Genomic DNA, 21,748 nt, shown 5'->3' on the forward strand with positions numbered 1-21,748 from the left:
AGTTTGGCTGTTTTGAATGCTGTAATTTTTTTTAATTTAGCGCAGAGTACCCGGAAGTGATGTCATGACATCACTTCCGGGTCTTTACATGGAGACCCGATCAGAGCTGAATGCAGCTTTGATTGGGTCTTCAGTGCCGTGCAGGCAGGGTGCCCCGGGTCTCCCGGTGGGATGGGAGACCCGGGCGAGCCGCAGAAGGCGGCGGGAGGGGTGGGGGAGCGTCCCATCCCGCTCCTTGTAATGACAGTCGAGTGGCTTCTCAGCCACATCGGTTGTCATTACAAGACAGCCGACCATCGGCTATGGACGCCGGTACCGGGGTGATGCCTCTAGCTGCAAGCATTACTCCGGTACAAGCACTTTCCGGAAATATCGGTAACCTCCGGGGCCGATTCTGATATATCGGGGAAAGTGCATATCGGCCCCCGATATATCGGCTTTGCCGATAATCGGTCGATCCCTAGTTGGCAACTCCATATTAATGCTCATGGTTTTAGAGTGGGATGTCTAACAAGCTGATATAGATATAATGGTCAGGAGTCAATAAACTTTAAGGCCATAAAGCATAATATCCAGTTATAACCACTGGTTTAAATGCTAGTCCTTGAATTAAATATACAAGTACAACTACAACATCACCAGAATGAAATAATTACACCTAAAACATCAAACTAGGAAACTGTATACGTTTTCTGTCCCTACCTGATGGTAGGACTTGAAGGAACACTACTGCCGGAAATATTTTATTTTGATAATTGGAGGCAGTTAAAACATGTAATGAGAGTACCGAGAACATCCACTGCTTATTTATTTAACATTATTTTATTTGTGTGAATGAAGCCCAAGGTGACCAGCAAATCCTGGAGTCTTGGTAACCAATTATGTAAATCCAGCCCTGCTATAAGTACAAAGGAAAAGTAATAATTGAAGGGGCCGTCAGAAGTCAGCATGATCTTGAAGACAACATGGACCCATGAAAGGACTACTGTGGAGTTAGAAGTCAGACACATATTGAGCAGTGCTACAGAATGAGAACAACAGAAGTTTAAAGTTGGAAACTTTAGATTTAAAATGATTACTTAGTTGAAGAGTCTTCAGTTAAAAGGACCTTTGATCATGTAACTGTTTACTTAGGAGTTTGACCAAGATCTAGGCTGTGATGTGTACATAGTTCATGGTTTGAGTTGAGGGTCAGGTCGCACTTTAAATGACAATTGCGTGGTCATACAACACTGTACCCAGACTAAATTTTTATCATTTTATTCACACAAATAGAGCTTTCTTTTTTTAATCACCAATGGGTTTTTTTTTTTTTTTTGCTAAATAGATGAAAAAAGAAGAAAAAAAAAAAAAAACACTTTGTTTGTTTTTGCTGTTATAATATTTTGCAAATAAATAATCTTTCTTCATGAATTTAGGCCAAAATGTATTCTGCTACATTACTTTGGTAAAAATAACCCAAACCAGTGTATATTATTTAGTCTGTAGGAAAATATTATAAAGTCCACAAGCTATGGTATATCCGAAAATTGATCAATCCTGATGTACGGACGGCCTATGTCATCATATAAAATGGGTGTGACAGTGATTAGAGACACTGGCTGGTGAAAGTACGGAAAAAAAATAAATATTTTTTTTTAGTTTTTTTTTAACACACTTTGACCAGAGCAATATAATGGTACCATAGTGTCATTGTGCCACCCTAGGGAAGTAATCAGTCATTTATTTTTACACGTTTGCTTATGGCATTGAGTAAAATCGGTTCTTTCAGTTTTTGTTGCGATTAGCTTTAATTGGCCACAATTGATCACATGGCGCAGATGGGCTGTGATTGGCCCAGTCTATACATACAATCTGCTTCCTGCGACCAATCACAGCAAGCAACACTAAGGATGGCTTGAAAGGAAGTCAACCATTGTTTAGAACTGTAACGTGACCTGCTGTGATTGGTTACAGCAGACACATGATACAGTAACAGGAGAAAATCCAGAGGAAAATGATAGGCCAAATACAGAAAACAGCACAATGAAATACAATTATTTTAATTTTATAACTAGGACCTAGAGATGTAAAAACAGTTCTATGGCCAAAAGTTCCCATCAAAATAAAACATAGGGCAGTGACGGCAAACCTTGGCACCATAGATTTTTTAGAACTACATTTCCTATGATGCTCATGCACTCTGCATTGTAGTTGAGCATCATGGGAGGTGTAGCTCCAAAAAATCTGGAGTGCCAAGGTTCGCCAACACTAACATAGGGTGTCAAAATCCAATCCAAGGTAAATAACTGCCAACTTACAATAAAGGAAGAAACAGATTACAGAACTGAATTTTAGGCAAGAAAATACAATTGGCAGACAGTGAAAGGTATGGGACTCCACAATGCCTACTAACCTCACCATAACTGAATAATTAGTTTACAGCCCATTCATGTTTCCACTTTGTGTGTATTTACTATATGCGTGCCTCGTGAACGGTCATGTGTTTCTTTTATGCTTTTCTGCACTGTGTGTAAATCCCCCCAAAACAAGTATCATTAAAACTCTAAACCTTCTGCATTAATCAATGGTTAATGTAGTATAATACTCTACTAGAGTTTTCAGGTTGAGATACACATATGTATCCTACGTGCGTTGTAAGCCTAGCTAGGAGAGTAGACTTCCCAAAGGCCATCCAACACACCCACCCAATTGCCACCACTGGTCTAAGGCAAGTTCTTGGAGTGGAGACAAGCGTCGGTTAACAAGAAGCTTGCTATCTACGTTGTTGAGCATCTCGTCCAACCTTTTAGCTAGGCCTACAAAGCATGAAGGAACAATGGACTGTGTATTCCATGTACTTTGAACTAGGAATTATTTGGATTTACCGATATTGCCGATATTTTGGGAAAGTGCATGTACCGGGGTGATGCCTGCAGCTAGAGGCATCACCCCGGTACCGGCATCCATAGCCGACGGTCGGCTGACTTGTAGTGACAACCGATGCGGCTGAGAAGCCGCTTGACTGTCAGTACAAGGAGCGAGAGGGAACGTCCCCCCCTCCCGACACCTTCCACAGCTCGCCCCGAGTCTCACGTCTCACCAGGAGATGGGCATCCTTCCTGCACCACCGCCGTCTGACTGGGTTTCCATTTTTTTTAATTCGGCGCCAAGTACCCAAAAGTGATGTCATGACATCACATCACTTCCAAGTACTGGCGGCGCAGAATTAAAAAAAAAAAAAAACTTACAGCATTCAAAACAGCCAAACTTGGCGTTTTGAATGCTTTTAAGTGCAGAGGAGGGGTTTGGGGTCTTTTAGACCCCCAGATCCCTCCACCACAGTACCTGTAGGCATTAAAAAAAAAAAAAAAAAAAATGTAATGTCTGAAAATATCGGCCGATACCGATATCCTATGACCAAAATATCGGCGTTAAAAAAAACGATATCGGTCGATCATTACTTTGAACCCTGGGGGACAGAACAATGAAAAAATTAAGTGAGAATTCTTCTTGAAATCTGTACCAAAAATTAGCATTACATGGAACTACACTAGAAGATGAATAAAGCTGAGAGAGACAACACAGTGTAAGTAGTACTTTTTAAAATACTTATAATTTTATAATTCTACAGTTTTCCTTTTATTCTGATCAAAATGATTTTAATGCATAATCATTTTTGGACAATCTAGAGAGATGGTGAGTTCAGTACGGTTGTGTAGTCTTTACAAAAAGATCAAAACTTTACAGAAATTAGGAAACCCCGGACAATGGTTTGATTAGATGACAGGAAAGAGGAGATGAGACATCAAAGCCAAAAGCCGCACCACACAAACACAAACCTTCCAGGAAGGGATCTTGGATGATGGCAACATGCCTGGACCAATGGTGTAATAGTGATAGTCTGGATGAGCGGAATTAGATCGGGTCCAGGGGCGGGACACTGGGAGCGGGAAATGGGTGAAATGGCCTGCCATAGGCAGTTCGCCATAGTGATGATACCCATTGGACAGCTGGAGACAGACAACATGGAGGAGGAAAAAATGAAAAAACAAAACAGGGAACAAAATGCAAAATCAATACAATGATAAAGGTGATTAAAATCAAGCTGAGATTGATCCACCTCTAAACCCAGGGGTAGCAGCCATTTTGTAGACAGCACCACAAAAAAAAAAAAAAAAAAAAAAACATAATAGAGGTGTTTCTATTATCTTATTTTATTATAAGGATTAGAAAAATAAAATGTTGGCGCATAAACAGATAGAATTAGATGGCAGATATATAGAAAGTTTAAAGTGGTTGCAAATCCATACATATACCCCCTGAAGTGACTAGCCTCGGGTGATACAAGAGAACTCATTTCCACATTAGGTTAGATTCACACTCTTGTGGGTGGTACGGCTTGCGCTTGTGCCGGCACAGCAGCCCGTTGATTTGAACGGGATTTGAATGGGATGCTGTACTTGTGGGAAACAAACAATAAGGTCCTGGCGCTGATCCGCTGAGCAACCTCCTTTTTCCTCATGAATTTCAGCAGTCACAGTGCCCTTCATTCACAGTGTAATGGTGCTTTCTGCAACATCAAGGACTGCCCAGCGAAGGAGACGAGATGAAGAGGATTCTGCTTAACCCTAGACTGGTCTGAAGACTTACTATCTGACTCATATATTCCAATGAGTCAGACGCGCTGTTATACCCAAGGGTGTCAAATATAATGGGATAACCTTCTCCTCCTTCCTCCTTTATAAATACATTTTTAGCAGTGGGGGCTATCACAGGCTCGTCTGTCCGTTAACTATGGGAATCAACCTGGATGCGGCTTCCGTGCGCAGGCTCCGCTCCTGTACGTGTTGCGTCACTCAAACGACAGCAGTAACACTTTTTAAGCTCTCTCAGGGGTGATGGCGAGAGATTGAGAAAAACATGTCTTGCTGCCCTGCTGTATCTTCTCAAAATGGTGGCTGAGTCACTTCCTGTACAGATTCTTGTGGGAAATGCAGGGAAAGAGTCCCTGGTCCTTTTAAAAAAAACACGGCCACATGGAAATGCACCGTATTTTTGGACCCGAAAAGCACTGCTTTTTCCGATTCTTGGGGTTTTTTTACCTTCATGCATTCTATGCATGAAGGTAAAAAACCTTCTGTGTGCAGCGGCCCCCGTAGTACTTACCTGAGCTCCATCGTGATCCAGCGATGTGCACTACAGTCTCGGCTCTCTTGGGACTCTCACCGCTCATTAGCTGAGACAGATTGGCTCCCACTGCTATCAATCACAGCCAGTGAATCAATGAGCAGAGAGAGGGGGCTGGGCTGAGAATGGACACCCAGAGATGTGAGATGTGAATGGACACCCAGAGCTGCGGCTCGGGAGTGTGCCCGCTTGGGTGCCCCCACAGCAAGCTGCTTGCTCTGGGGGCACTTGGCAGGAGAGAGGTGTCCTCCTCCTCCCCCCTCCCTGCCTGTCAGCTCCGACTGCTGCTATAATTTAGTTACATAGTTACATAGTTAGTGAGGTTGAAAAAAGACATCAGTCCATCCAGTTCAACTTATGATGTGTGTGTGTGTTTGCTTTTAACCGTACATTGTATACCCCTGTATGTTGTGGTCTTTAAGGTGTCCATCTAATAGTTTTTTGAAACTATCAATGCTCCCTGCTGATACGACTGCTTGTGGAAGAGAATTCCACATCCTTACCGCTCTTACAGTGAAGAACCCCTTACGCACTTTAAGGTTAAACCGCCTTTCCTCAAGTTTTAGTGAGTGGCCACGTGTCTTATTGTATCTCCTCTCTCTGAATAGTTTGTTCCTCATGCTCGGGTCGCCAGTAGAGTATTTGTACATTGATATCATATCCCCCCTCAATCGTCTCTTCTCCAGAGAGAATAGGTTCAGTGCTTGTAGTCTTTCCTCATAGCTGATGTCCTCCATTCCCCTAATTATTTTTGTTGCCCTTCTCTGGACTTTCTCCAATTCCAGCACATCCTTCCTGAGGACCGGTGCCCAGAACTGGACAGCATACTCCAGATGTGGCCGGACCAGAGTCTTGTAGAGTGGGAGAATAATCTCTTTATTTCTGGAGTGAATCCCCTTTTTTATACAACCCAGTATTCTGTTGGCTTTGCTTGCGGCGGCTTGGCATTGCATGCCACTGCCAAGCCTGTTGTCTACCAGTACCCCCAGGTCCTTTTCCATCCTAGACTCACCCAGAGGTTCCCCCCCCTAGTGAGTAGCTTGCTTTCTGGTTTCTGGCCCCCAAGTGCATTACTTTGCATTTTTCAACATTAAATCTCATCTGCCATGTAGTTGCCCACCCCGTTATTTTGTTCAGGTCCGCTTGCAAGGTTTCCACATCCTGCATAGAAGATATTGGCAAGCCTAATTTAGTATCATCTGCAAATACTGAGATTGTACTAGATATCCCCTCCTCTAGATCATTTATGAATAAATTAAACAGGATTGGTCCCAGGACAGAACCCTGGGGGACCCCACTTTCCACACCCGCCCAATCCGAGTACTCCCCATTAATCACCACCCTCTGTACTCTCCCCTGGAGCCAGTTCTCTATCCAGGTACTCACCTTATGGTCCATACCTACCTTCCTTAGTTTGTACAGTAAGCGTTTGTGGGGAACGGTGTCAAAGGCCTTTGCAAAGTCCAGATACACCACATCCACAGGCTTACCTTTATCTAGGTGGCAGCTCACTTCATCGTAGAAGGTTAATAGATTGGTTTGGCACGAACGATTTTTCATGAATCCATGCTGATTACTACTTATAATACCGTTTTCATTACTAAAGTCTTGTATGTGGTCCCTTATCATCCCCTCCAAAATTTTGCAGACTACTGATGTTAGGCTGACCGGCCTATAGTTACCCGGGATATATCTCAGCCCCTTTTTAAATATTGGTACCACGTTGGCTTTTTTCCAATCAGCTGGCACCATACCTGTCTGTAAACTATCCTTAAAGATCAAGAATAATGGTCTGGCAATCACCTGGCTGAGCTCATTAAGAACCCTCGGGTGCAAGCCATCCGGTCCCGGGGATTTATTTATGTTAAGTTTCTCTAGTTTAGCTCTAAGTCTATCCTCTGTTAGCCATGGCGGCACTTCCTGAGGTGTATTATTTAGTTCGGCCTTACAAGCAAGGTTCGTGTAGCCCCCCGATTCCTTTGTGAAGACTGAAGAAAATAAATTATTTAACACTTCCGCCTTTTCTCTGTCCTCTGTGGCCATTTTTCCTTTATCATCTTTTATGGGGCCAATGTGTTCTGGCCTCGCTTTCCTACTGTTTATATACTTAAAGAACTTCTTGGGGTTCTTTTTACTCTCCTCCGCTATATGTCTCTCGTGTTCTATTTTAGCCGCCCTGATTTCGTCTTTACATTTCTTATTACACTCTTTGTAATGCTTAAATGCTGCCAATGACCCCTCAGTCTTGTATTTTTTGAAGGCCTTTTCTTTAGCTCTAATATACATTTTTATGTTGGAGTTTAGCCACCCAGGGTTTAGTTTTGCTCTTTTAAATTTATTTCCCTGTGAAATGCACTGGTCAATCCCCCTGTTAAGTATGCTCTTGAAGCACTCCCATTTTTCCTCCGTGTTCTTTGTTCCCAGGGTTCTATCCCATTTGATATTTTCTAGCAGCGAGCGCAGTTTAGGGAAATTGGCTCTTTTGAAATTCAGTGTCCTTATATTACCCTTGTGTTTCCTATTACTGTAATTAATACTGAAACAAATTGACCTATGGTCACTGTTGTCCCGTATTTCTATATCCGTGAGCAGGTCTGTATTGTTGGTAATCAGTAGGTCTAGTACCGCATTGTTTCTTGTCGGTGCATTCACCATCTGACCCATGAAATTGTCCTGCAAAACATTTAGGAACTGCCGAGCCTTGGCTGAGTGTGCGGTTCCTTCTGCCCAGTCTATATCTGGATAATTAAAGTCCCCCATTATAATGACATTTCCCATCCTTGCTGCCAATCCTATCTGTAACATGAGGTCCGCCTCACTCTCCTCCCTCTGGTTGGGGGGCCTATAGCATACGCCCAATATTACCTTCCCCACCGTGCCTTCCCTTTGAAGCTCTACCCATAGGGATTCTGCCTCGTCCTTAGCTCCATTATTAATATCATCCCTCATATTTACCTGTATACTGTTCTTAATATACAGACATACCCCTCCCCCTTTTTTACCCTCTCTATCCCTGCGATAAAGGGAATACCCCTGAATGGTCGCCATCCAGTCATGAGAGCTGTCAAACCAAGTCTCCGTTATCCCCACAAAATCTAAGTCCTCCTCAAACATTAGCAGCTCCAGCTCTCCCATCTTGTTGGCCAGGCATCTGGCATTGGTATACAAGCCCCGTAATTTTGATCGGTTACAATTTCTGAGTGTTCTTTCTACAATCCCCTGTGTTACATTAAATAAGGTGTCCCAGTGTTTGTGGTTTTGTAAAAATAAGCCGATGTATATCTTTTTCATAGCGCCGCTCACGTGACCAGCCACCTCTCTCCTCCTAGCTTATGTCAGTGAGGGTTTCTCTGCCCCTCCCACTGTAGCTGTCAGACTGGGAGAAGAAAGAGGAGGCCAGTCAGGTGAGCGCCAAGTGGTGCTATAAAAGGTATAGAATGGCCTATCTTTACAAAAACACATGCACTGGACACATCAGTTAATGTAACACAGGGGATTGTAGAAATGACACTCTGTGGCTTAAAGTGGATGTAAACACCATTCATAAAATCTGACCTGGGCACATATCTGTAGTGTTTACTGATCTCCCTCCAAAGCCCTAAGTCCTGTGTCTATATGCTGCTCTGTTCCTTCAACATGATAACTTCTGACAAGTTCTCCGACACAGCAGATAAAAGCAGCTGGAAATTTGTGTGGGGGTGGGTGCATAGAGCTAGATTAGCAGAGAGCTGGTCTATTCACAGCACAGCTCTGCATGTTTATACCTTCATCTTCCTATGTGGAAGGAGGTGTGCCTTTCCTCCAATCAGGTGTCCCACAGTGTATGCCCAGACTCCCCACCCAGTGCTGGAATAGGAAGAGAAAATTCTAACATGATGTTCACTTTTTAAACAGTGTAGAAAGCGGGAGAGAGCAGATATACATGTAAAACTTATGTAGGGAGATTTCTTTAATCTCTGTGTATCATCTGAGGTTGTTCACTTCACTGGGTATATGTGAGGGTTAAATCCACTTTTGCAAAGCATGCTCTTAATGGCACCTGTGCCAAGTGGCTGACCTCCTGTGTTCAGAATGCAGTGGGGCAACCAGGACACGGAAGCCATTGGAGATCAATGGATAGGGTCTACTTCAGTGATTTTCAGCTTGCAGGTGCATCAGTTAGGTATGGCATATACTGTACATATGGCCAATGTAACTGTATACAATATCCACACCTGGAAGTCCTCTTTAGCAGATTCTTTCATTTTTTTCACCATCAATCAGTGATCTGCTTATCATGCATGATTCATATTAATATTGTCATTTTCTTTTCATTCCTAACAAGTAACAGTTTTGTTTTACTTATACCACTATTGCATCTTCTTTTACTTATTCTATATACTATATTCCACATACTTCTATGTCATTTTTCTTAGCAAGCTAGTGACCAATCACCTATTTTTCCTATGTAACACATTATACCTATAAAAACTTCAATAAAGGAAAGGAAACCAAAATATCCTGAATTCTGTACACAACCTGCCTGTGTATATTCGTATCTTTTACACAGGGTCATTTATTATTCTGATTTGTTGGTTCTTAGATCAGTTGACCTGTAAAATTATTACAATTTTAATTTTATCTTGATTACAGATTACCTGAGATTGCAACAGTGCAAGAAACAATATGAAAAGGTATTAGTTTGGATGCTACAAAATAATTGTTAGTTCCCAGGTAATCATCAGCTGTACATATTGTAATACAGGAACACTTCAATGGCTGAAAAAACATATTCACCTTGTCAGTGGAGGCCCACGCTCCCATGGTGGACCCGGAGCTCACAGATGTGGGAGAACTACACTCGCTGACCGACTGGCAGGTTTCAGACGCTTCAGAGGAGGCAGAGCTGGATGAATTCTGGAAACAAGGGAGACGTATGAACGGAATATTGTGAGCAATCAATAAAGCACAGGAAAGCAAAAGGAAAGAAGAAGCTAAAACATCACTGTTATTACATAGTTACATAGTAGGTGAGGTTGAATAAAGATAATAGTCCATCCAGTTCAACCTGTGTAGGTGTGTGTGGCTGTAATCATCTCACATAGCCCTTAATGTTCTGATCCTTGAGATGTACGTCTAAGAGTCTTTTGAAAGCCACCATACTTCCCGCAGAAACCACCTCTTGTGGTAGAGAATTCCACATTCTTGTAGCCCTAACAGTAGAGAACCCCCCACGTTGCCTGAGGTTAAAACGCTTCTCCTCTAATCGCATTGTATGTCCTCGAGTCCTCATGCAATCCCTTCGACTGAACAGCTTTTTTTCTAAGCTGAGATCCCCATTGAGATATTTATCCTTCATATAAGATAGGGCCAGGGACTATTCATAGGATTCAGATATATTGGGCAGACTAGATGGGCCAAATGGTTCTTATCTGCTGACACATTCTATGTTTCTATGTTTATAAATTGCTATCATGTCCCCCCTCAGGCGTCTCTTCTCCAGGGAGAATAAATCGAGCGATTGCAGCCGCTCTTCATAGTTAAGGTTATCCAATTCCCTAATCAGTTTAGTTGCCCTTCTCTGGACTCTCTCCAGCTCCAACACATCCCTCCTGAGGACTGGCGACCAGAACTGGACAGAATACTCCAGATGCGGTTGGACCAGAGTTTTATAAAGTGGAAGGATTATAGTCTTATCTCTGGAATACATCCCTTTCTTTATGCATGCTAATATTCTGCTGGCTTTGGCAGCTGCCGCTTGACATTGCATGCTGTTGCCTAAACTATCATCAACCAAGACTCCCAGATCCTTCTCCATTTTTGATTCCCCCAAGGGTTCCCCTCCTAACGTGTATTGAGCTCAGGGGCGTAACTACAGGGGTTGCAGGGGTTGCAATTGCTACCGGGCCCCATGCTCCAGGGGGCCCGGTAGCAAACCAGTGGGTAAACTTCCAGGATCTCAAAGGTCACACTTGCGACCGGGCCCTGGCATTGCACCACTGTGGGGAGGCCCCAAGATTGCAGGAAGGGGACCCACTGCAGAACTTGTGAAGGGATCCTGCTGCGGGACCATAATAAAAGGCCCTGCAACGAGAGTAAAGAGCCCCAGGATTAGTGGGAAGAGCCCCGGGCTTGAAGGGAAGGGCCCCGGCCAGGGGTCTGGGGGGCCCTTCATGGTTTCTTGCATCGGGGCCCTGAAGGTTCTAGTTACGCCTCTGATTGAGCTTTTATGTTTCTAGTCCCCAAGTGCAAAACCTTACACTTTTCCACATTAAACCTCATTTGCCAAGTCGTTGCCCACTCCGTTATTTTATCCAGGTCATTCTGTAGGATATCTGCTTCATGCTGTGCAGTTATTGCCCTGCCCAATTTTGTGTCATCTGCAAAAACTGATATGGAACTACTGATCCCATCCTCAATGCTGTTTATGAATAAATTGAACAAGGTTGATCCCAGGACTGAGCCCTGGGGCACCCCGCTTACTACCTCAGACCAGTCTGAGTATGCGCTGTTTATTACCACCCTTTGGACACGCCCTTTTAGCCAGTTCCGTATCCAAGAGCAAACCCTGCTGTCGATACCTGCAGACCTTATTTTATAAATTAAGTGCTTGTGGGGAATTGTATCAAATGCCTTAGCGAAATCCAAGTACACCACATCCACTGGTCTGCCCCTATCTAGCTCACAGCTCACCTCCTCGTAGAATGTTAAGAGATTGGTTTGACAAGAACGCCCATTTGTTAGACTGTATGGGAATCCAAATTGCTTTAATTATTCAAAATATGATCACATAAAACAGCCAACATGTTTCAGAGGCCAAAAACACTTCCCCCTTCATCAGGGATCAGTGAACTTTAACAAGGCCTAGATTGACTTCGTAAAATGAACTATGAGATAGATCTGTAGTCTGCTAATAAAGAGATCAAGAAGGATGCATTCAGATGGGTGATCAGACCCGTCCCTCATATCTGAGCCGCTGTCTGCAGGGGCGCACTAGGAGCTTCTGGCTTTTCCTGCTCTGTACTTTTACAGGTAGGGGAGTTGTACTGATGCCACCCCTGGTCGGTTTTTGTGTCTTTTAGCCACTCATAACCTCTAGCACAGAACTGAGGGGGTTTTAGGGCACTTCCTGAGCTCCGTGGAACAAGTCTAATAGGCGGGTGGGCGGGGACAGAAGCAAGCTGAAGAGTGGGAGAGAGAACACAGCACTCGCAACACTCTAGCTCCCTCCTTCCCAGGCTGACAGGAGAAGTGATACTGCTATCACTACTCCTGTCAGCAGCGGCACCCCCCTCAATGCAGCGCCCGGGGAAGTTTCCCCCCTGCCCCCCCCCCCCCCTCCTAGTTTTGGCCTTGCTTGTAACCAGTACACAGCAAATCTTTCAGGATACAAATTGAGAAGCTGGCATTGACAACCTATTTTTGAATCGTAAGGACTTAGGGTCATCATACGAATTCTTACTTAATCTGCTTAACTGGCCATATACTAGTAGAATTTTACTGCAATTTTTTTTTGTTTTAATACCATTCTATTTCCTAATCATCAATCGGGTCAAACTGATGTTTGAATTCAACCAAAGTGGGGAGAATATTTAAAAGAACAAGGACAACATTTTTTTTAAGAACAAACAAATTTCTAACCATGTATTTGGTTTTGTTCAGAAATAAAATGTTATTGCTGTCCGTATCTCCGTATTCCATATTTTCCTTTAAAAAGGAAGTAAACCCTCCTCTGCAACTTTTACCTATAAGTGCGCCCAGGGCTGCTGTTAGAAATCACGGGGCCCCGTACAGACTACCTGGCAGGGCCCCCTCAAGAAAATATTAAAGATATATTTAGCTAAAATTACAACAAAATCACTATTATCAGACACAAATATAACATAACTCACATAATTCCTGCTAAATCTAAAAAAAACAAAAAAAAAAACATGTTAAATAAAAAAGATGATGAGATGAGAAAAATATACAGGCTGGGCAGTTGGAGCTCAGTGATCAGAGAGACAGAGAGAGAGAAACAAAGTTATAATTTACAAATAAACTCCTGAGCAGAGATAAGTGCTGGGAGGGGGGCCCCACACAAGGGAGGGGGATTAGTGAGGGACGACTGTCTCTTTCTCAACAGATAAAAGCTGATAGCAGGGAGAGGGACAGAGATCAGATTCAGGTGCTGGAGGAAGATTTCTGTAATTGTTGTCCATCACTAATCCCCCTCTCTGTGTGGGCCCCCCCCCGTGTGCTTGGGCCCCCTACAAGAGGGCTGGTGGTCCCCCCCTATCAGCAGCCCTGAGTGCGCCTATGATAAGGCTTACCTATAGGTACTGTAAATATCTCCTAAACATGCACCGTTTAGGAGATATTTACCTTACATGCAGCCAGTGACATTACTGGCGTATGCGCTCTGAAGGAACGGCCGCTGGTGCCGTTCCTTCAGAGCCCCGTGTGCGTGAGTGACATCACCGCGGCTCTGGCCAATCAGATGGGCGGATGCCGCGATCCCAGAAGACGGGCGACTGAACATGTCGCCTGTCATTCAGCTAAGCGGGCGGCACAGCGGTGGCTCGTTCTAAGGTAAGTATGCAATGCATACTAGCTCATTATGTGTTTCTCTTTCAGGTTGAAAAAAACATTTTTTTTTATGGGTTTACAACCTCTTTAAGCAGAACTAAATCCATCAATTTAAGGGTTTCAAAACAGTTACATTGCTGGAATGCCGGGATTGCTAACTGTCACATTTACTTGTGCTTTCAACCAAACTGTTAAACCATCAAATGGCTGATGTCATAAATGATCACATAAAACAGAGGCCAAGATGGCAGCTTCCTTGGCTGAAAACAATAGGAGGGTTTAGTTCCGCTTTCATTTCCGGTCTGAAACAAGTTGTCACTGGGACAGGGAGTAAGGAAAAATCTCCCCAACAAGGCCTCAGACTGAAATAAAATCCCAATGGGAGTTCTGACAATGCCCAACTCTATTAAGAAAAAGTTTCAGTTTGAGAACCAAGTTTTTGGAACATACAGTCCAATAACGGTGTTGATGAGCACCATGACCAATGACACTTAACAGACTCCAAATCACACAGACTTCTGGCTTACCTGGTTGACAGCTTCCGGTGGCATAGGCGATGGAGACTTTGACTGAAAAGCATCTTGGGAAATGAAGCCAGAATCATGGGAGGAGACGCTGGAAAGCCTCATCGGTGCCTGCTGGGGCAGATTGGAGCTGCGATAGCGATAGTGTGAAGTAGGTGAGTGTGAGTGCGAGCCGCTCGACCTCGAGTCACTACTGTTAACGCTGTTCAGACTGCTGTGTGAGACAAGGGGAAGGTGGGAGAGGAAAATACGAGGGGGGTAGCAAAATGTGGGGGCAGAAGGGTGAGGGGGAATGAAAAGAAAAAAAATGGAAAGGGAAAAAGGGAAGGGGAAAAAAATCAAGCACCAAATTATAACTCCACAAATTTCCAGCAAGCAGGCAGCAAGACCGACAAATGACACACAGACACACTTAGTACAATGACTGCAGTATCCCACGTTTCAGGTTGTTGGAGATGCTTCTTCAGGGTGCCTGCTACAAGCTAGTGCTGCTGTATTGTGGTCAGAGGAAAAAAAAATTAAAGAAAGCTGCACCTCTGTCATGTTTCTTTTCTTCAACTTCAAAAAAATGTTATTGCCACTTGGATAAATTTGCAGCAAACTAGAGCACATTGCTCTGCAAACCCTATTCCAACTCCTCTGATTTGTTTCACTCCAAATGTTATAGTATAGACCAGTGGTTGTCACCTTATGAGCTATAGGGGGGGCCTCAAATGTGGCCCCTGACATCACAAAAGGCCCACATAATGTTCTTTATATGCAGTGCTTGGGAGGTCTGTCAGAGACTGCAGACCTAATAGAGGAAATGATGGTGAGAGAGTGTGGACAGGATACATTATTGGTTGGAGATATGCAGAAGACAATATGAAACTGGGTACATGTTACATGAGGCTAGTAGGGATCAGTGCTATTACCCTAATCAATGTTCCCAATACAGACTGCTGAGATCCGAGGCCTGACATTATATACCAAAGGGCCACATGGGGCCCTCTGACCATAGGTTGGGCACCAGGGGTCTAGACCAAATATTCACTAGCCAAGAAAAAAAAAAAAAAAACAGTTTGATAAATGGGTGAATCAAATTAAAACAAATTCATTCATTTTTCTTGTTTTCTTGGGAGTTTTATTTTAATCAGCAAGATATGATTTGGAACCGAAAAAGAAAAAAAAAATCAGTAAAACCAAGCAAAGAACTTTAAAATAAACTTCAGTCCATCACAGTCCCCATCAGAGCCTCTTTATATTAGAGTCCCTATCAAAGCTCCCCTTTTACATCTGAGTTCCCCTATATCAGACTCCCCATCAAAGTCCCCCCTTGCATCAGAGTTCCCATCAGAGCTACCTTATATCAAGGACCTCCTCAAAGTCCCCCCTTACATCAGAGTTCCCATCAGAGCTACCTTATATCATGGACCTCCTCAAAGTCCATTTTTTCATCAGAGTTCCCATCAGAGCTACCTTATATCATGGACCTCATCAAAGTCCCCCCTTACATCAGAGTTCCCATCAGAGCTACCTTATATTATGGACCTCCTCAAAGTCCCCCCTTACATCAGAGTTCCCATCAGAGCTACCTTATATCATGGACCTCCTCAAAGTCCATTCTTTCATCAGAGTTCCCATCAGAGCTACCTTATATCATGGACCTCATCAAAGTCCCCCCTTACATCAGAGTTCCCATCAGAGATACCTTATATCAAGGACCTCCTCAAAGTCCATCCTTTCATCAGAGTTCCCATCAGAGCCCCTGGTTTATCAGAGTCCCCATTAACATTCCCCCTTATATCAGAGACCTCATCAAAGCCCCACCCCCCACCCTTATATCAGAGTTCCTCTTCCATCAGAGTCCCCATCTGAGTCCCCCCTAACATCAGAGGGTGAATATAATGTTGCCAAAGACCGGTTGTGGCCCAGGGGTCATAAACCAGAGACAGCTGGTCTCAACTATGCCAAATTTGGGGTAAATCGCAACAGAGGAGTGGGAGCAGGGTCTGGTGGACAGTAACCTGCTCTAGTTTTTTTGTAAATTCATTCAAGTGACAGTAAAGTTTTTAAAGCTGAAGAAAAAAAACATGGCGGTGGTGCAGCTTTCTTTGATTGATTTCAGCGCATTAGGAATAGACAGGCCCTGTTGAGCCGACACCCAAGGTCAGCGGGTAAGTCATAAGAACACCTGGAGCAGTATCCTTTTGTGAATTTTCATCAGAGACTCCAGTTTATGGAACTTTGGAGGTGTAAGATACTTATTGTATCCCACAGCAACCAACCCGCCTGCTAATATAATTTTTCACAGTCCAGGCTTAAATCAAAGCAGCTGATTGGCTGCCATGCACATTAATAAAGAAATGAGCAAAATCTATCCAATGAGAGGACATTTGTTTTTTTTTTTGTTTTTTTAGAGTGAAGTGGAGAAGGGTGAGAACCTCTATCAGGTGTTACTGCTGTCTCTGTCCCTGTGGATGAGATCTCCTCTCTTCCTATGTGGTCAGGAAGTAGAGTGAAATCACTGAAGCAAGGACACGAAAGGCAATAAAAGAATTGACAGATGATATAATTCTTATCTATGGCAACAAAATCTAAAAAATATGTTTTGCCTGGAGCTGGATTTTTTGCACATTTCTATGCATATATTGGGCATGTTTTCCTCTTGATACTGTATCTGTACAACCCATAATCCAAATTTTGCAGAATCGGCATGTGTCAGCTAACTTAACAAAAGCTTTATGACTAATCTTCCCACCTAAATCATTATATACATATATATATATATATTTAGGGACATATGACTCAGCAATAGTGGGGATTGACAGAAAGTATCTGCACAAAGCATTGGCTGGTGGCACTCAAAGAGAGGAAGTTTATAAGTGTATTCCCAACAATAGACACAGTGACTGTAAGTGGGAAGGTGTTTTAAGATTTTAAAAAATTAGACAGGGTGTTAAATACACAAAACACTTGCTGCTACAAACACGTCATCCCATATGTTAAAATTTAATGGAACAAGTGCAAGGTTTCAAGAACCCAAGTGTGAATGGACCCTACAAATTTAATTTTAACCACAAGGTGGCACTGTAGTAATAGAAAATGCAACCCCGCAGGCTGCAGAGCATATCCAATGAAACTGACATGAGCAACAGTTTAAAGGATTTAGTATATATTATTGCTACATAAGCCATTCTGTATCAAAATTCAAGTTGTCACTTTCATTAAATATGGAAGTGTGGTGTACATGCCCCAGAAATCTAATTTGGGTCGGTGTGACTGGCTCACTGCTGAGATACAAATCAAATTCCAGGCATCCCCTGCCACAGGAGATTCATTTTTGTTGAAGTTTCTCCACTGTAAAAGGATGCAGACACTGCAACTTTTCACATTACAGCACTCAGATTGCACCAGGTGGTTCTCATGAAGGCAGGTTCTCCCCAGGGGAGGACTGGGCCAGGGGGCAATTGCCCCCCGGGCCACTCTGATGCGCCGTAAAAATGCTGCACCGCTTCCACCACAGACATGCCTAAAGGATTCCTGGTGAAGAGAAGTAAAACATCCCCACTGCTGACCTACTGAGTGTGGGATGAAGACAAGGACAGAGCGCAGACCTCTCCCCCAGCATGGATGGTGTAAACTGTGTCTGAGCAGAGGCCGGTTCCATGCCCCATTGGAGACTCTCCTCCCCCAGGCCGCCCTGACCGAGCTGAGCTAGCTTCCCCAACCGTCCCCTGCTGACCAGGTCGGGAAGCCGGATTCAGCCAGTGAGTAGAGAGTACCTGGAGCAAAGCTTCAGCCTGGAATGGGGGTCAGGAGGAGGCCGGGGAGAGGGAGAGTGGGAGAGGGCCGAGTCGCTGCACCATGGGCCTCTGGTTTGTACTTGCCCCCTGGGCTGAAAGTTGCCAGTCTGCCCCTGGTTCTCCCATAAATCAATTTGAGAAATTATATACAAACATTTAACACACACACATACGTGCATATCATAAATTAGATCATCAAAAAGTTAATTTATTTCAGTAATTAAATTCCTATTTTATATAGATGCGTTACACACAGAGTGATATATTTCAACCATTTCTTTTTTAATTTCAATGATTATGGCTTACAGCTAGTGGAAAAATCTAAATTCAGTATCTCAGAAAATCAGATTACTAAATGAGACCATTAACAAAAAAAAACAAAAAAAAGGATTTTTAATACAGAAATGTTGGTTTACTGAAAAGTATGTCCATGTACATTATAGTATATCATACTTAGTCAGGACTCCTTTTTCATGAATTACTGCATCAATGCGGCGTGGCATAGAGGTGATTAGCCTGTGGCATTGCTGAGGTGTTCTAGAAGCCCAGGTTCTTCCTCTTGACAACAGGGCCGGAGTGGGACTCATTTTCAGCCCTGGAGTTTCATGACTTAGACCGGCCCACTTTAGTTCATGACTGACTATATTAAAATAATGTAATTAAAACCTCAGAATATAAGTTTGCAAAGGCGCACTGTTCTCTATTCTCTACAGCCTTGTAATTCATTGTATTTTTCAAAAAATATTTACAATTCAGTGCAAATTCAGTAGCCTAAGGCCTCTTTCACACGGCCGCTCCGTTTTTTTTTGTCCGCTGTGGCACTTTTTTTTTTGTTTACGGACACGGATGACACTTGTGTCATCCGGTCCCTATGTCTGCATATCATCCTATCCGTTTTCGGATGATATACGGACATAATGCATGTCTATGGGGTAGAGGGGGAGATGGTTAGAGGCTGTGGGCATGGTACAGGGGCAGATGGTTAGAGGCTGTGGGCATGGTACAGGGAGAGATGGTTAGAGGCTGTGGGCATGGTACAAGGGGAGATGGTTAGAGGCTGTGGGCATGGTACAGGGGGAGATTGTTAGAGGCTGTGGGCATGGTACAAGGGGAGATGGTTAGAGGCTGTGGGCATGGTACAAGGGGAGATGGTTAGAGGCTGTGGGCATTGTACAAGGGGACATGGTTAGAGGCTGTGGGCATGGTACAAGGGGAGATGGTTAGAGGCTGTGGGCATGGTACAAGGGGAGATGGTTAGAGGCTGTGGGCATAGTACAGGGAGAGATGGTTAGAGGCTGTGGGCATGGTACAAGGGGAGATGGTTAGAGGCTGTGGGCATGGTACAGGGGGAGATTGTTAGAGGCTGTGGGCATGGTACAAGGGGAGATGGTTAGAGGCTGTGGGCATGGTACAAGGGGAGATGGTTAGAGGCTGTGGGCATTGTACAAGGGGACATGGTTAGAGGCTGTGGGCATGGTACAAGGGGAGATGGTTAGAGGCTGTGGGCATGGTACAAGGGGAGATGGTTAGAGGCTGTGGGCATGGTACAAGGGGAGATGGTTAGAGGCTGTGGGCATGGTACAGGGGGAGATTGTTAGAGGCTGTGGGCATGGTACAAGGGGAGATGGTTAGAGGCTGTGGGCATGGTACAAGGGGAGAGGGTTAGAGGCGGTGGGCATGGTACAAGGGGACATGGTTAGAGGCTGTGGGCATGGTACAAGGGGACATGGTTAGAGGCTGTGGGCATGGTACAAGGGGAGATGGCTAGAGGCTGTGGGCATGGTACAAGGGGAGATGGTTAGAGGCTGTGGGCATGGTACAAGGGTAGATGGTTAGAGGCTGTGGGCATGGTACAGGGGGAGATTGTTAGAGGCTGTGGGCATGGTACAAGGGGAGATGGTTAGAGGCTGTGGGCATGGTACAAGGGGAGATGGTTAGAGGCTGTGGGCATGGTACAAGGGGAGATGGTTAGAGGCTGTGGGCATGGTACAAGGGGACATGGTTAGAGGCTGTGGGCATTGTACAAGGGGAGATGGTTAGAGGCTGTGGGCATTGTACAAGGGGAGATGGTTAGAGGCTGTGGGCATGGTACAAGGGGAGATGGTTAGAGGCTGTGGGCATGGTACAGGGAGAGATTGTTAGAGGCTGTGGGCATTGTACAAGGGGAGATGGTTAGAGGCTGTGGGCATGGTACAGGGGGGAGATGGTTAGAGGCTGTGGGCATGGTACAAGGGGAGATGGTTAGAGGCTGTGGGCATGGTACAAGGGGAGATGGTTAGAGGCTGTGGGCATGGTACAGGGGGAGATTGTTAGAGGCTGTGGGCATTGTACAAGGGGAGATGGTTAGAGGCTGTGGGCATGGTACAGGGGGGAGATGGTTAGAGGCTGTGGGCATGGTACAGGGAGAGATGGTTAGAGGCTGTGGGCATGGTACAAGGGGAGATGGTTAGAGGCTGTGGGCATGGTACAGGGGGAGATTGTTAGAGGCTGTGGGCATGGTACAGGGGGGAGATGGTTAGAGGCTGTGGGCATGGTACAGGGAGAGATGGTTAGAGGCTGTGGGCATGGTACAGGGAGAGATGGTTAGAGGCTGTGGGCATGGTACAAGGGGAGATTGTTAGAGGCTGTGGGCATGGTACAAGGGGAGATGGTTAGAGGCTGTGGGCATGGTACAAGGGGAGATGGTCAGAGGCTGTGGGCATGGTACAAGGGGAGATGGTTAGAGGCTGTGGGCATGGTACAGGGAGAGATGGTTAGAGGCTGTGGGCATGGTACAAGGAGAGATAGTCAGAGGCTGTGGGCATGGTACAGGGAGAGATGGTTAGAGGCTGTGGGCATGGTACAAGGGGAGATGGTTAGAGGCTGTGGAGGGGTCTTACCTGGCCGTGATGAGAGGCGAGCGCCACTGCTGGGCCACTGCAGTTTTTTTCTTTCGATTTAAAAATGGCGCCCCCCCCGCGCCATTAGCCCACTGCTGACAGAGGAGGCGGGACAGATTACTTAGCTGAGACAGGAGGCGGGGCGGAGGCGGGACGAAGTGCTTAGCTGGGAGGAGGTGGGAGGGAGAGAAGACATCCTCGGGTCTGAGAGGAGGCGGGGCGGAGGCGGGACGAACTGCTTAGCTAGGAGGAGGCGGGACGGAGGTCGAGCATAATTGTAATAATGCAGAGCTGGCAGATTACATTTTTTCTCTACCTCCGTCCCGTCTCCTCCCAGCTAAGCAGTCCGTCCCCCCTCAGCCCCGCCTCCTCTCAGACCCGAGGATGTATTCTATCCGTGCCGCCTCCTCTCTGCTAAGCAACCAGTCCTGCCCCCTCTCTGTCAGCTGTGTTCTAAATTTTAGAACACCGGTGTCACCGGCCCTCAACCCGACCAGCCCACCGGGAATCCTCCCGGTTCTCCTGATTGGCCAATCCGGGCCTGCTTGACAATACCCCACAGATTCTCTATGGGGTTTAGGTCAGGTGAGTTTGCTGGCCAATCAAGCACAGTGATACCATGATCATTAAACCAGGTATTGGTACTTTTGGCAGTGTGGGCAGGTGCTAAATCCTACTGGAAAAGGAAATTTGCATCTCCATAAAGCTGGTCAGCAGGGAGAAGCATGAAATGCTCTAGAATTTCCTGGTAGAGGGCTGCCCTGACTTTGGACTTAATAAAACACAGTGGACCAACATCAACCGATCCCATGGCTCGCCAAATCATTAGGGACTGTGGAAAATG

General features: G+C 44.9%; 1 pseudogene across 1 annotated transcript in view; it reads right to left on the bottom strand.

Annotated features, from left to right (window-relative positions):
- LOC309556573 (protein MTSS 1-like) overlaps positions 1-21,748 on the bottom strand; it is a 62,718-nt pseudogene that overhangs the window by 5,111 nt on the left and 35,859 nt on the right. The window contains exons 3-5 of the transcript in view: positions 14,244-14,454; positions 9,946-10,065; positions 3,822-3,992 (exon numbers count right to left, since the gene is read on the bottom strand). The product of the transcript in view is annotated as a protein MTSS 1-like (transcript). The remainder of the gene's footprint in view (positions 1-3,821; positions 3,993-9,945; positions 10,066-14,243; positions 14,455-21,748) is intronic.

The sequence above is a fragment of the Pelophylax lessonae genome, assembly GCF_965119305.1.
Source record: "Pelophylax lessonae genome assembly, chromosome: 5".
Lineage (NCBI taxonomy): Eukaryota > Metazoa > Chordata > Amphibia > Anura > Ranidae > Pelophylax > Pelophylax lessonae.